At 36.5% G+C, this 15687-nt stretch overlaps 1 protein-coding gene across 4 annotated transcripts in view; it reads right to left on the bottom strand.

Moving 5' to 3' along the window:
* Positions 1–15687, bottom strand: part of PXDNL (peroxidasin like) — a 515089-nt gene that overhangs the window by 230867 nt on the left and 268535 nt on the right. The gene's annotated exons all lie outside the window — the stretch shown is intronic.

Below are 15687 nucleotides of genomic sequence, written 5' to 3'. Positions count from 1 at the left end.
TATATTCCAAAGGACCCATGACTGCATTAGTTTTTGCCTGAGCTTTACAGAAGCCAGACCTTCCACCTTCTGCACCTCATAATGACCCTGGGTCCATACTTCCAGAGGGTTAAAGAATAGGAAAGCTATCAGGGGAGGTAATGGGATATGGAATCCTGGTGGTGGAAATTGTACCCCCCCATCCTATGGTCTTGTTAGTGTTTCCATTTTATAAATAAAATTTTGGGGAAAAAAATGGTGAATTCGCCTTCTTCACCCCATCTTGGATGGAGCTTGAAGTTAAGTGAGATAATTCAAAACAAAAAGATGCATATGGGATGATCTCACTCATATACAGAAGTTGAAAAACAGGATCAGAAGGGAAAACACTAAAACTGGGAAATGTTACACATGTATTTTACTATAAACTGTAAACCATTAATCCCCCAATAAAGAAATTAATTTTTTCACAATGCTGGTATTGACTGAAAAAATAAAGTTATACTTATATTTTCCTCAACTAATTACTTACTTGTGTTTTAAAGATATAGTTTATTTATTTAGTTAGTTAGTTATTTAATTTCGTGAATGAGAGAGAAGTTAGAGGACAAGGGATAAAGAGATCAAATCACCATTCAGTGCTAGCAAATGATGGTGAGAAAGGCTGAATGTTAGGCCAAAGGGGCCTCAGGCTTGCAAATACTATGCTCAACCTCTGGGCTATCCTTTTCAACCTTTGCTTGTCTTTCAAAAGTGTTATTTGAACAGTTTACATGCTTTAGTGGAATGCCTCTTTTACTTTTAATTTATGTATTATTGCAGAATGAGGACATCATCAAATTCTATTATATGGTCACTTTCTCTCCTAAAAAAGAAACAGCACAATCTCATAGGAAATTGTTCTTGGGATTTTTCCAAGCCACAGCTATAATCAATCTTTGAACAAGTTTAAGGTTAGGACTGCAAAAGTTTCAAACTAAACCAAAAAACAAACAAATTTTTAAATCAAACACACTGCTCTATTGGAACAAAGGCACATGGGACTGTTCTTCATCAGATACAACCTCAGAATCCTGGAAATTCAAAAGAAGGAAGAAGACAATTTTGAAGCTAAAACTTGATTTGGTTTTAAAAACTGCTATTTGAACCTAAATAAAACTTCATCTCCAAAATCCTTTAAGACCCCATACATGTCACCTTTTCCATAATACAAAAAGAACAGGAAAGGCAATGGCTCTGTGACACTCAATTTTGTTTAGCCTGACTTTCCCATGATTTTTAATGAAGTGATGACATTTTAAAAGATCAAAAAATGAGGGTTGGGAAGACAGCTCAACAACAGAGCACAGGGCTTGCATTCATGAGGTCTCAGGTTTGATCCCTGGTAACATATATGTCAGAGATCATTGTTACTCCTGTCACTTTTATCAGCCTCCCCCCCCTTTCTCTCTTTCATAAAAATAAAAAATAAGAGGGTTGGGTGGTAGTGCAGCAGGTTAAGCGCACATGGCACGAAGGACAAGGTCTGTAAGGAGTACTGTTCAAGAACCTTGGCTCCCTACCTCCAGGGTGGTCGCCTCACAAGTGGTGAAGTAGGTCTGCAGGTGTCTGTCTTTCTCTCCCCCTCTCTGTCTTCCCCTCCTCTCTCCATTTCTCTCTATCCTATTCAACAACAACTATGTCAATAACAACAATAATAATAACCACAATGATAAGACAAGGGCAACAAAAAAGGAGAAAAAAATAGCCTCCAAGAGCAGTGGATTCCTGGTGCAGGCACCGAGCCCCAGCAATAACCCTGGAGGCAAAAATAAACAAACAAACAAACATTATAAAGAGCCAGCCAAAAAAGGATGTATATTTTTTCTAAATGGGTGATCTTTATGGTATCCAACCTGTATTTCAATAAAACTCTAAAATGATATTTGTCTTGAAGAAATTTTAAAGAATACAAAATTTTCAAAAACTAAATATTTCCCAGTGATGAGAAGTATATACGATAATGGACAGTAACTAGAATGATTGTAGTGGTCATCTTACAGTATATACAAATACCAAGTCATTATGCTGATCAGGTTAACATTTGCACTCAACCAGGTGCACCACCACCCGGCCCCAATTCTGATTGGTTGTACAGCTGATTCCAATATAATGGAATAGGTTGTACATCTGATTCCAATATGATGGTTGTACAGCTGATTCCAATATAATGAAATAGGTTATATTACAGGTTGGACAGCTGATTCCAATATAATGTCATATGTCAATTTTAGATTTTTTTTTTTAAAGAAAGAGAGCTGAAGTGAAAAATAAATGTTCAGAGGAACAGGAAGTGGCACACCTGGTTAAGCATACACATTACATTGTATAAAGGCAGGTTCACGGCCCTGGTCCCCATGTGCAGGCGGAAACTTTCATGAGTGGTAACGCAATGCTGCAGGTGTTTTACTGTCTATCTTACTCAGTATGTCCTCCTACCTTCTCAATTTCTCTCTGTCTTTATACAATAATAAATAAATTTTTTAAAAAATCAGCATCATGGTCCAGGAGGTGATGCAGTGGATAAAGCATTGAGCTCTCAAGCATGAGGTCCTGAGTTCAAGCCCCGACAGCATATGTACCAGAGTGATGTCTGTTTTTTTCTCTCTCTCCTTCTACCTTTCTGATTAGTAAATAAACAAAATATTGTTTTAAAATCAATGTCCTATGATGCAAATAGAAGAGAAATTAGGGGGGTGACATGTTGACATTTATCATGAAATAGTATACATGTGACACCAACAATCTTGTATATCAACATTTCCCCCCCAATAAAGTGATGTATTAAATTTTAAAAACCCTACCACCCAGTAATTACTAGCAGTAACACTTTACTATTGCCCATTCTACTCTCTCCATTTATAATTTTTCACACTCATAAAAATGTGTATATGACTTAATATGCCATCTCTTTTGACTCAACCATTTCAGTGAATGGTTCTAAACTAAGATCCCTTGAAACAGAAAAGAAAAAAAAAAAAAATCAAGATGGTGATGATAGAAGTAACAGCCAAATTCAAAATGGGAGAAAATCACACAGCCATATAAACAACACTCCTGGATATCTGCCTGTCCTTTAATCAGAGTAATGAGTGATTGCAAAGCAAAGCAAACAAAACTCAGAAAGCATTGTTATTCAGAAGACACTATAAAGGATGACCACAGTCACTTTACCTGGTAAATGTGTACATCCACACGTGATTTTGAACCAGTCCAGAGATTCTCATTAAAATTTTAATTTTCTAGTAAGAGTTGTTGGAAATTAGAAAAGGAAAACCTAGCCCAGATGTTTTGCTGTATGCTAAAAATCATCTGGGAATATATTACCAAAATCCAGATATGTCTTCCTCTGACTTTATATGTAGTTTTTCCTCTTTACCAAACTAATACTCTTACTGAAATAGAAATGCCTCCCTCATTTTACTATGGTCTGTTCTCAAGTTTGCCCCACTGGGCATGTGCTGGACAGAAGAGACATCTAGACAGTATGGGATATCCTGGGCTCCACTGAGTGACTAGTCAAGGGCAGCAGTGTGAGTTAACAATGCCACCTGCAGGACAAACGGGGCATAACACCTCAGAATTGCCCTGTTTTAAGACTCAGTTATATCTGCAAGTGATAGAGCAATGGAATCTCAGGGGATTTAAACTTTTATTGAGGGAGACGGCCTGTAGGGCCAGTGTCCATATTAATTTCTAATCACTTATAAGTGTCCAATTTTTTGTGACAGAAAGTAGATAATTTTAGAGATACATCTAGAAAGCACATGGGAGAAAAAAAAAATCCCAGTAGTTAGGAAACTTTCCATTTCTGGGCTACATTAAAGATATCTATTTTCATGCATCACCAACCCACCTCCGCCTGCCTCTTCTATTTCTGTCACTAGTTATTTCTCCTGCCAGTCAGGCACTGCATTCAAGCTCCAGACACACAGCAGATTCTTCTGAGTTCATCCTTTCCAAGTATTTGCTTGGATGTTAACTGTGCTTTCCACTTGAATTGCTTCGAAGATGCTGCTAACAAGGACTATTACATAATCTCTCTAACTGCTTTAAGTCTCTATCTTTTGATGACTCTGATTTATTCTTCCAGATCAGGCCTGCATTTTCAGTTACAAAGGGGCAGGCTGATTTCATGTCCTGTAGGCACCTGTAACTCAATATTTATTAGAGTTCTCTGTAGTGGACAGTATCATTATTCACACGAGTCACCTAATGTCTCTTGCCAGCTCCTATCCATACAGTCATAAGCTCCTGCAATTTTGCCCTTTATATGCCTGTCTCCTATCTCCAAAGCATTTAGTTTCATCCTGACTCTTAAAAATAAATATAATTTTGTGACTGGCAAAGTAACTCAACAGCTACAGAATTAGATTTACGTGCCTGAGAAATGTGACTTGATCCTCAGCACTACATATAAAGAGTGATGTTCTTGTTTTTCTCTATCCTTCTATGTCTAAGTCTAGATCATGCAAAACTCTCTCATATGTAATAAATAAAATAAATCCTAAAAATAAATATCATTTTGGTAACTGCAGATTTGTATTAGAGTCTCAGAGTTTGTTTTTGCTTCTTTGATTTTTAATTTAAAAATTACTGTATTGTAGGTCTTCTTTAGGCTTGTTTGGCTTAGTCTGCTAAATAACTGAACTTTTCTACTTGAGCATCCAATGCTTTATCCACTGTGCCACCTCTTCGGGCTTCTATGCTTTTCTGTGAGTAAACACAGATATGTTTCTTTGATATTGTTTAGTTTGGGGATATTTCTTTCTTGGCTAAATGTCACATAATTCCTATTGAGTTTTCAAAGCCAAGTGCTGGCCAACCATGAATCTTTGCCACACTAATTACAACTGAAGGGCAGTACTGAGGTATGAGCACCCTGGTGTCAAAGAGGGAGTCAAATGACACAGTTCTCTGAGAATTAGAAGGAAAAATGGCACTTTCTTTTCTTCTATGTCTTCAGCACCAGAACACAAACATTTATAACACCTCATTAAGAAAGCAAAAGCCTTAATAGTAGCTGACACATTTTTCATGACAGATAAAGGCAGAGTTGAGATAAAAGGATTTAGACTCAGCATGATACAGGGCCAACTGGTTTGCATGTCTGAGTTCCCAGAGATCACAGGTTCAATCACCTTATGCCAGCGTGTTCTAGTCTTCTCTCTCCCTCCCTCTCTTCACATTCCCTCTTTTTCATAATAAATAAATATTTGAGATGTATAATAGGGTTCATAGAAAACTGAAGATGATTGTTAGGGGAGGAGGATGGACAGAAAAAGAAACATAAGACCCAGAGAAGACTGTTTTTCCTATGATATGTGGATATGTGATGCCCTCAAGGTAGAGATAATGATTCTGAACCTGGCTGCCTATTAGAATCCCCTGGGGAGCTGTAAAAGAAACCAGCAACACATCAACGCAATACCCTCCTCCTGAGATGTTGAATTATGGCAGGATGAGCAGACAGTGCTATTTTATGAGCTCACTAGGTGACTCTGACACATCGCCAGGATGGACACCCTCTGGCTTGGGAACACCGCTGTGCACTTTGCAAGGCAGCTGACAGTTTGCTTTTTAGAACACAAACCTACAACCTGTCCTCTTAAAGCATGCTAGCAAAGGAAATACCAAACTAAAACTCAAACAGATTAATTGGCAGCAGTTGCTGTTTACAGAATCACTTCAAAACACATCAGGCATCTTAACAATAGCCCTGCTTAAAGTCAAACAAGAGACCCTTTCCACTATGATCCCACCAGTCAGAGCCCCCACCCCTTGTGTACACAGCACAACACCCCCACCCATCCTCACTGACCTATTTCTCAGCATGAATGTCTGGGTCTTTCCCTAGGAGACCTTGGAGGGTACAAGGAGTATCAGAACTTCTCTGCTTTTAACATCCAGTGCCTACTGAAGAACAAGCTTGGTTATTTTCAAAGTCAGGATCCTTCTTTACATCTTACAGATTTCATCTAGAATTGAACAGCAAAAGGAAATATCCTCAAAGCCTTCTTTGTGTCACGTATCTTAAAAGATAGTTGGCCAGAGTTAGACTCCTGCTAGGGTATAACAGTGAGGAAAGAGGGTGGCATTGTACCAGAAAGGCCATGCCACTGCCAGCCTGAAAGCAGCCAAATCTGTCCCTTAGAACGGGTGAAATGAAGTGTTAACAACAGAAAATGATGCCTCAACTTGGATTTGGTGTGATTATATTGCACCAAAGCAAAGGACTCTGGGGAAGGAGGAGAAAGGAGGAGGTGGAGAGGAAGGGTACTTGGTTTTTGGTGCATGATAGTGGAAAAGGACTCCACTTGGCAGTAAGAATGATTTGCAGATATATTTCACAGGGAGATGAGAAATTGTACCCATGTATCAATAAGTGTACTGTTAACCAATAACCCCCCAACAAAATGATAAAAAAATTTCCTCATCAAGTACATATCAGACTTTGTTATAATACCAAGTGAAAACATAAAATTAAGTAATGCAAGAACAAAAATATTCCTAGAAAGGTACTTAAAATAGAATTGTAATAACATGTAAGATAATAAAATCAAATTTCAGTTCTTATAACCACACACACAGCCATCAAGTCTCTCAGATTCCAAGAAACTTACTGGAGTTATTCTAAGATCAGTGTGGCACTTTTATGAAAGATAAGCTTTGAATTGATCTAAACTATCCGGGTGCTGTTTTTTTCTACCGCACCCCCTAAAATAAATCATTTTATTCTGGCTGGTCTGATGTTTGATCTGAAGATCTAACAAGGTGATACATATATTCAGTGAGATTCCAACCACAATTTCAGATGGTTTTATTTATAGGGTGGCCTGTGCAGCTTCTAGAATGTAATATGAATGAACTCAGACAGAATAAAGTTGTATTTGTCTGGCTCATGCTAGCACATACATTTGAAATTCATCCAGGGTGTTACAGGTATGCTTGCTTTTCCCTTGTTTATTATGAGTGCAACCTCATTGTATGGATACACTATATATATTTTTTATTCATTCTCCAGTTGATGGATCTTTTGGTTATTTCAAAGGAGTGGTTATTGCAATAAAGATGTCATAATCATTCTAGTAGTAGTCTTGGTGAAGAGTATTTTCATTTCCTCTGAATAAACACCTTCAAGTGAGATTGCCGTGTCCCTTTCTTAATTTAAAAGAAACCGACAAACCATGTTTCAAACTCACTGTATCATTTGGTATTCCCAAGGGCAATGTAAGAGGAACTTCCAGCTGTTCCACATTTTTTCCCCACTTGGTATATTTAGCCTCTTTCATTTTAGCAAGTCTAAGAGGTATTTATTGGTATCTCACAATAGGCTTAATTTGCATTTCCTATAATGACTCATGAAGATAAACATCTTTTCTGTTCTTATTTCTTGTCATTTCCCTTCTTTGGTGAAATATTTGTTCAAACATTTTACTGACTTTTAAATTGGATTGCTAAATATAGTATGAAGTCTCATACTGATTGTTTTTCAGATATCATTGGTTGAGAAGACTATCAGATACCCATAGAACTAGCGTAACAACATGACGTTTTTCAAAAGTAAAAACATATATGTGTAGGTTTAACTTCAGATATTTCACTTTGTTCTGTTGATCTATATATCTGGCTTTCTTTTATTATATTCTTACATTCTCTAACATATCATAGAATCAATTTGTTTCCTATTATTTTAACCATATCGCCCTCAGCCAGAAGATAATTGAAGACAGAATAACATTGTCTTTTCATTTATTAAGTTTTCCTTAATTTCTCTCAGCATAGTTTTCCATGCTAAAAGGAACAGAAGCAAGATGAAGGAAGGCATGTCTAGCCAACAAAGCTCTATAGGTCAAAAGCTAAGAAAAATGTTGGTGATAAGAATGTAATGTCGCTTTCACAAATACCTGGAAATGAAGAGATGGCTTTGGAACTGGGTCATGGAGAGAAAGTAGGGAAATGGTGAGGAGGATGACAGAAAAGGCCTAGAATGTTTGGAACAGAGGACTGATGGAAATAAGGAAGTCAAAGATCTGGCAGAGAGAACCTTGCAAATGTTATTAACAAAGTTTCTGTCATCTTTGAGAATCATTGTGTAATTCTAAACAGAACTGCAGGAACACAGATGTCTGAAGTATCTCTGACAAGAGTTCAGAAGAGATTGGGAAACGATATTGAAAACTAAAGGGAAGTGGGTCCTCATTATATAGAGGCAAAAATCTCAGCTGGATTGTGTTATCTTTGGTGTGGAAAGTGGAAATTGAGAGTGATGAATTTGGCTATCTAACAAAGATGAAATACACAGAAGTTACAGACTTTTTTTTTTTTCTACGTAGAGTAAAATCAAGAAGAAAGAGATGAATCAAAGAAAGAGCAAAATGGAATCATCACTTGATAACTTACAAAGTTTTCCCCTTAACTAGATTACACTAAATGTAAATACTAGGGAGGTCACTGATAAATAAACATGCTCTGAGAAGAATGCTGAGAGTATGGTTAGACAGCCCTTTACTAAAGAAATCAGGGGTGTAACTCATGGTCCATTCATTCAGAACAAATGAGCTATGACTAATGTTCATATTATCCTGTGTTATATGTTGTCAATGTTACTTTGGCTTTAAAAAATGTTTAGATAATCTCAACTTAATTGAAGGAACGTTATTAACTTATCAATTACTATTTTCCCACAGCTAGGCTCTCCTTCTTACAAAGATTTGTTAAGATATGTAGTCATAAAATACTGCATGTTTCCAGACATTACCTAACCCAGATCAAATTCCTGGTTCCTGAATTCCCTTCATAACTTGTCAAAGTCCAACTTCTACTGTCTGTTGTTCTAATACCTTTTAGTAATATACCTCATGATTTCCTTTGGTATATGTTCTCCTTCACTGCAAAGAGATTAAACTCAATTTATTTAATTGAGTTTAATTAATTGGTAGACTTCAGATTAACTATATTGACAATCTTTTTTTTCTTCCATTTTTATTTGTGAATAATTGTGGGTTATAATATTTTTAATATTTATTTATTCCCTTTTGTTGCCCTTGTTGTTTTTTTATTGTCGTAATTATTATTGTATTGATGTCGTCGTTGTTGGATAGGACAGAGAGAGGAGGGGAAGACAGAGAGGGGGAGAGAGAGATGAAGCGACTCCCCTGCAGGTGGGGAGCCAGGGGCTCAAACCAGCATACTTAGGCCAGTCCTTGCGATTTGCGCCACGTGCGCTTAACCACTGCACCACCACCCGACTCCCGGATTACAATATTTTAAGATTATAATGTATAGTTCCTCACCCTCCCATCATTCAAAGATAACCACCATAGTTCTCACAAGTCTTAGAAACAACTTGCTTTTGTGGGTTTTTCATTTGTTTGTTTTTGATTTTTTGCAAATTCATGTGTGTCAGTTCTCTATACTCCACATATGAGTGAAACTATCCAGTAGCTGGACATCCACAATCTGAATAACTCAGAAATTTTTCTAAACTCGAAAAATGGTTCTAAATCAAGCCTTTATCTGCTATATGTTCCTTTGTTCCAGTTAGAAGATTTTCATTTCAAGGTATATATAAATCCAAAAATACTAAATGCATTTTTTCCATCCTATTTAACTTTAGAATCTTAAATACTTTCAATAAAATTATAGAAAAGAGGATATTTTAGTAGTACTGGAGGTGATACAGTGGCTATAGCACTGAGGTCCTGAGTATAATCCCTCCTCTCTCTTTCTCTCTCTTGCTCGCTCTCTCTTTCCCTCTTCTCCCATTAATAAATAGATTTTTTAAATAAAGGGAGACATGTTAACAAAATCTTAAAATTTTTAATTTTAAAATTTAGGATAATTGCACATCCTTAACAAAACAGTGTTTTCCACTTTTTTTTTTTTTGATGTAGGCCAGTGTCACTAGCATGAGATGGTATTTTACTGTGGTTTCAATTTGCATTTTTGTAATGACAAGTGATGTGAAACACATTGTTTCACATATGCCTTCTTTAAAAAAAAACATTTATTATTTATTCCCTTTTGTTGCACTTGTTTTATTGTTGTAGCTATTATTGTTGTTGTTATTGATGTCATTGTTGTTGGATAGGGCAGAGAGAAATGGAGAGAGGATAGGAAGACAGAGAGGGAGAGAGAAAGAGAGACATCTGCACACCTGCTTCATCAATTGTGAGTGACTCTCCTGCAGGTGGGGGGCCGGGGGCTCAAACCAGGATCTTACACCGGTCCTTGTGCTTTTCACCACCTGCATTTGACTTGTTGTGCTCTACTCTTGAGTGTCTTCTTTAGAGAAGGATATATTTATGTCTTTTGCCCACATTTTCCACTGGGTTATTTGATTTTGTGTTGTTGAGCTATATGATTACAATACACATTTCAAAACATTAATCCTTTGTAAGATGTGTGAATATAATTTCTCAAATGATGAAGATTGCCTCTTTACCCCTATAGAAGTTTTGTCTGGTTTTTTTATGCAGAAGCTTTTTAATCTAACATAACCGCATTTGTTTAGTCTTTCCTTAATAAGAAAAAAAGGACAACCACCAGATGATTTCACCTTCATGTGAAATATAAATGATTAGACCAATATACTAGTTAAACAAAAAACTGGTTACCAAACATTCACTTAGACTCTGTGAGAATTATATTGGTTATAGAGAGGAAATATAGGGATGGCAAAGGATTTTGGTAATGAGTGCAGTGATTTGTACATATCACAAATAGCTCCAAATGAAGGGGCAGAAAAATATGTAAAACAAATATGGCATCACCTGAAGAACTACATAGATAGCAGTAAAATAAGAGTTGGGGATTTCAAGTCTACATTCTTCTGAACTCCACATGGTATATTTTCATAAACAGATGACATGCTAGGTCAAAAAGAGAACATCAGTACATTTAGAAGCATCAAAATCAACCCAAGCATCTTCTCAGACCACAGTGGATTTGACCTAATATCCAACAGCAAAAAAATATTAGAGAATATTTCCAAAATATGGAACATAAACAACACATTACTCAATAGTTACTGGGTGAAAGAGGAAATTCAAATGTTCCTGGAAACAAATGAAAATAAAAACAAAAGCTGTCAGAATATTTGAGACACAGCTAAAGCAGTACTAAGAGGGAAATTCATTGCTATACAGACACACATCAAGAAACAAGAATATACTCAAATAAGAAAACTGGCTTCACACCTGAAATACTTAGAAAAATAATAACAAAAGAAACCTTAAACAAGCAGGAGTGAAATAACAAAAATGAGAGCAGAAATTAACAACATTGAAAACAAAAGAACCATACAAAACATCAATGAAGCTAATAACTGGTTTTTTGAAAGGGTAAAAAAATTGACAAACCCTAGGTAAGGCTCACTAGAAACAAAGGAACACTCAAATAAATCATTTTATAAATAAAAGGGGAGGGATCATAAGAGAAATTCAAAGATACCACAGAAATCCAAAGCATCACATGAAGCTTCTATGAACAACTATATACCACAAAACTAGAAAATCTAGAAAAGATGAATACATTTTTAGAAACATACACCCTCCCAAGACTAAACCAGGATACAGACAACATGAGTAGACAAATTACAGCCAAAGGAATTGAAATAATAATAAAAATCCTCCTCCAAAATAAGAGTCCAGGGTCAGTTGGCTTTACAAATGAATTCTACAAAACCTTTAATGAAGAGCTACTATCAATGCTCCTTAAGCTCTTCCAAAATACTGAAGACACAGGAACTCTCCCTAACATCTTTTATGAAGCCAACATTACACAAATACAAGAAGCAGACTGAGACACAATAAAAAAAATAGACCTGAAAATCAATATATCTGATGAACAGAGATACTAAGATATTCAACAAAATTCTAGCCAACCACATTTAGTAGTAGAAGATCATTTTAATGCTATTAGAAATAACTATATCTTTTTTATATTATTTATTTTCCCTTTTGTTGCCCTTGTTTTTTTCTTGTTGTTGTTATTGATGTCGTAGTTGTTGGATAGGACAGAGAGAAATGGAGAAAGGAGGGGAAGACAGTGAGGGGGAGTGAAATACAGCTGCAGACCTGCTTCATGTCCTGTGAAGTGACTTCCCTGCAGGTGGGGAGCCAGGAGCCAGGGGGGCTTGAACCTGGATCTTTACTCTGGTCCTTGCGCCCGATGTGCTTAACCTGCTATGCTACCGCTCGATTCCTAGAAATAACTATATCTTATATACTGAGAAAACTACTTAGGTGTAAGAAAGGATGAGATCTTGCCTTTTTTCCATAAAATGAATAAGAGCTTGAGGGGGTCATCTGAAAAGAAATTACAATGAGATGGTCAAAAACCAGATGCTCTCACTCATGCAGATGACAAGAAGACAAAGAAGAAGAAGAAGAAGAAGAAGAAGAAGAAGAAGAAGAAGAAGAAGAAGAAGAAGAAGGAGAAGGAGAAGGAGAAGGAGAAGGAGAAGGAGAAGGAGAAGGAGAAGGAGAAGGAGAAGGAGAAGGAGAAGGAGAAGGAGAAGGAGAAGGAGAAGGAGAAGGAGAAGGAGAAGGAGAAGGAGAAGGAGAAGGAGAAGGAGAAGGAGAAGGAGAAGGAGAAGGAGAAGAAAGAGCAAGCAAAGAAGCAAAGTCAAACAAACAGACTGGTGAGATGTTGATGCCAAACTGAGTTTGTAAAGGGGGTAAAGGGACTGGGGAGAATAGGAGAGGGAGTTAAGGAATTTATCTAAAGTAAGACTGAGACTTTGGTGGTATGAGTGACTTGAAAATAATCTGAAGAGGGGGGAAATTGCAAACCTAAAATATACAGTAATCTCGATAAAAAATACTAATCTGTTCTTTCTTAAGAGATACTAGTTACACCCCTTAACCTTGCAGCCTCTGCTTCTGTAATGATGCTTTTTTCTCCCAAGTCTGTACCATCCCTTTGTTAATGCTTGGCCTCCTGTTTGGTCCATGCTTGATCAACTCCTTGACCAGGTTTGTTTAATCTCCAGTGGTCATGTGATAATCCATAAAGATTATGGATTGTGGGATTCACCCTATGTAGGTATTTCAGTCTATGTGCCTGGTAGAGATTTGTATTTCCTTTGTGATATAGGGACATATATATAGCTCAAGTCTGTATGTGCTCTGTGCCTGATGGGCCTTACAGCAATCAGTGACTGCAGCTACTGTACCTCCTCCCTCCACATTCCTAAACTAGTAGGCCCAAGGCAATGGTGCTTGAAGTTGACTAGGGAGGAATCCAGCTGGCCTGGCACTGGTACATACTAAGTCTCCCCATCTCTGCCTGTACCAAGGATCGGGGCATGTATTGTAACTATGTGAAAGACTGTTTTTGTCTATTTCCTGCTTACTTTGAAGTAATGAGATAAATCCATCTGGTCTGTTCCCCCACCCCCTTTTGGGGACTGCAATGTAACCAGAATAAAACTGTGTGCTTTTCCAAGTTGCAGGGTGAACTTCCTGGAGTGACGCAGAGTCTCACATACACACCAATACATTAAACTCCTCTGTATATCACTAAAAATTAAAAAAAAAAAAAAGAAAAAAGAATAATGCAGTGTAGCCTGTGTCATTTGTAGAACAGAAAATGTGCTTCAAAATGTCATCCCCTGCTTTTATAATTTTATTGGAGGGGGAATTGTTTACAGTAAAATTGATGTCACATGGATACAATTTTTCATCTCCCCATGACAGGCATCTGTAAAACATTTTCACCCTGACTTAGGTCACTTTCCACCATCATGTACCAGGAATCCAAAGCTCCCCCAAGCACCCTCACTGCCCTTCTTCAGAGTCTGTTTTTTAACTCATTGTATTAATCTATATAATAAATTTAAAAGTAAACATAAGAAAAAAAATCTTTTTTCTAATTGGGCAGTTGATAATTTATAGTGCAGCCATTGACACATGAGTATAATTTCTGTTATGCACAAGGACCCCACAGTTCTCTTTCATTCCTCCCTCTTCCTCCTTCCTTAGAGTCCTTTACTTTTGTGCAATACACTATTTCCAGTCCACATTTCATTTTTTGTTTTCTTTCCTTGTCCCTGTTTATTAATTCCTACTTATAAGTGAAGTCATTTAGTAGTTACCTTCTCTTTTTAGCTTATTTCACTTAACATGTTTTCAAGTTCCATCCAAGATGATGCAAAAGAGATTACTTCATCATTTTTTAAAGCTAAGTAATATTCCAGCATTTAAATTGCACCCTCTTCATATAAAACCATTTGATCCTCTTACATAAAAACTCAGTGGTTGTTAACTCAACACTGAGCACAGCTTTTGTTTTTTACTCTGCAAATCCTTTTTCAATATGGTCTTCATACTTTCCTTCTCTACTTTTTGAAAGACTACGTCATAAAAACTGTGGTAAAATCAAGAAAGGGTATATTTTTACTGATTCTAAATAGTCATGGCAGTAACAGAACTGACATTATAACACACTAGTATTCATGAAGCTGTTCAAATAGCTAATATATCTATTTCTTTCTGTAGAAAAAAAGTTAATATAAAAAAGATAATGTGAGGAGTCAAGCAGTAGCTCAGCGGGTTAAGTGCGGGTGGCCAAAGCTTAAGGACAGGTGTAAGGATCCCTGTTCAAGACCCTGGCTCCCCACCTGCAGGGGGGGGTCGCTTCACAAGCGGTGAAGCAGGTCCGCAGGTGTCTTTCTTTCCCCTTCTCTGTCTTCCCCTCCTCTCTCCATTTCTCTATGTCCTATCCAACAACAATGATATCAATAACTACAACAATAATAAGCACAACAATAAAACAACAAGGACAACAAAAGGGAATAAATAAATAAATAGTTTTAAATAATATATAATGAGAATTCTTAAAAGAAAAGTGATATAAATAGATCATAATAAATAAATATGTTAGATACATACATCATATTTTATTTTTACAGAGCTACACTGAGATAAAACCAGCTTTTAGAGCTAGGATCAAAATCATAATACATCCCAAGGATTAGAGATTACATTCTGTATACCAAATATTCTCTTTGAATTGTGACTTGCAAGATAAAGAAATTAATCTTTAAAAATAGAAAGCTAAAATGCCTATACCTATGGCTTTAACTTGAAGCTATTTGGGCCTGCAAGATAGCTCATTTGGGAGGGTATCCTCTTTGCTATGAGTGCAAACAATGTTCCAACCCACTCCAGTTAGGTGAACTGTAAATGAAAATTAGAACTTTCATGTGCTGATTTTCTAAACCATCTACCTATGTACCTTTTTATAAAAAATCACAGAGGTAAGATTCTTTTTGTGATTATTATTGTTATTAAAGAATTTACATGACTGGTTTTTATGATAATTCTGAAATGTGGTAAAAAAAAACACTTAAAGCATTATGCAACTAAAAATAACATGAAAAGATGAAGAAATGCATTTCAATAGGGATGTAATTGATAAGATAAAAAAATAGTAAAGAAAGTAAACAGGAGGAATAGAAACATTTCAGCATATTGAGTTTTAATACTTAACATTTGGACTCCTAAGAAAGAAGTGACACAGATTTCTTGAAGAATGTTTGTCATAGGAATTACTGCAAATTATTTTGGGAGGATTAAGGTGTTACACTGAAGACTGAGGAGACACTGCAGTGATAACACACAGGATATGCATGCAACATGTCCCAGATTTTTCCCCCAGCAC

This window comes from Erinaceus europaeus, chromosome 1 (genome assembly GCF_950295315.1).
Source record: "Erinaceus europaeus chromosome 1, mEriEur2.1, whole genome shotgun sequence".
Taxonomy (NCBI): Eukaryota; Metazoa; Chordata; class Mammalia; order Eulipotyphla; family Erinaceidae; genus Erinaceus; species Erinaceus europaeus.
This window is presented reverse-complemented; position numbering and strand designations above follow the sequence as displayed.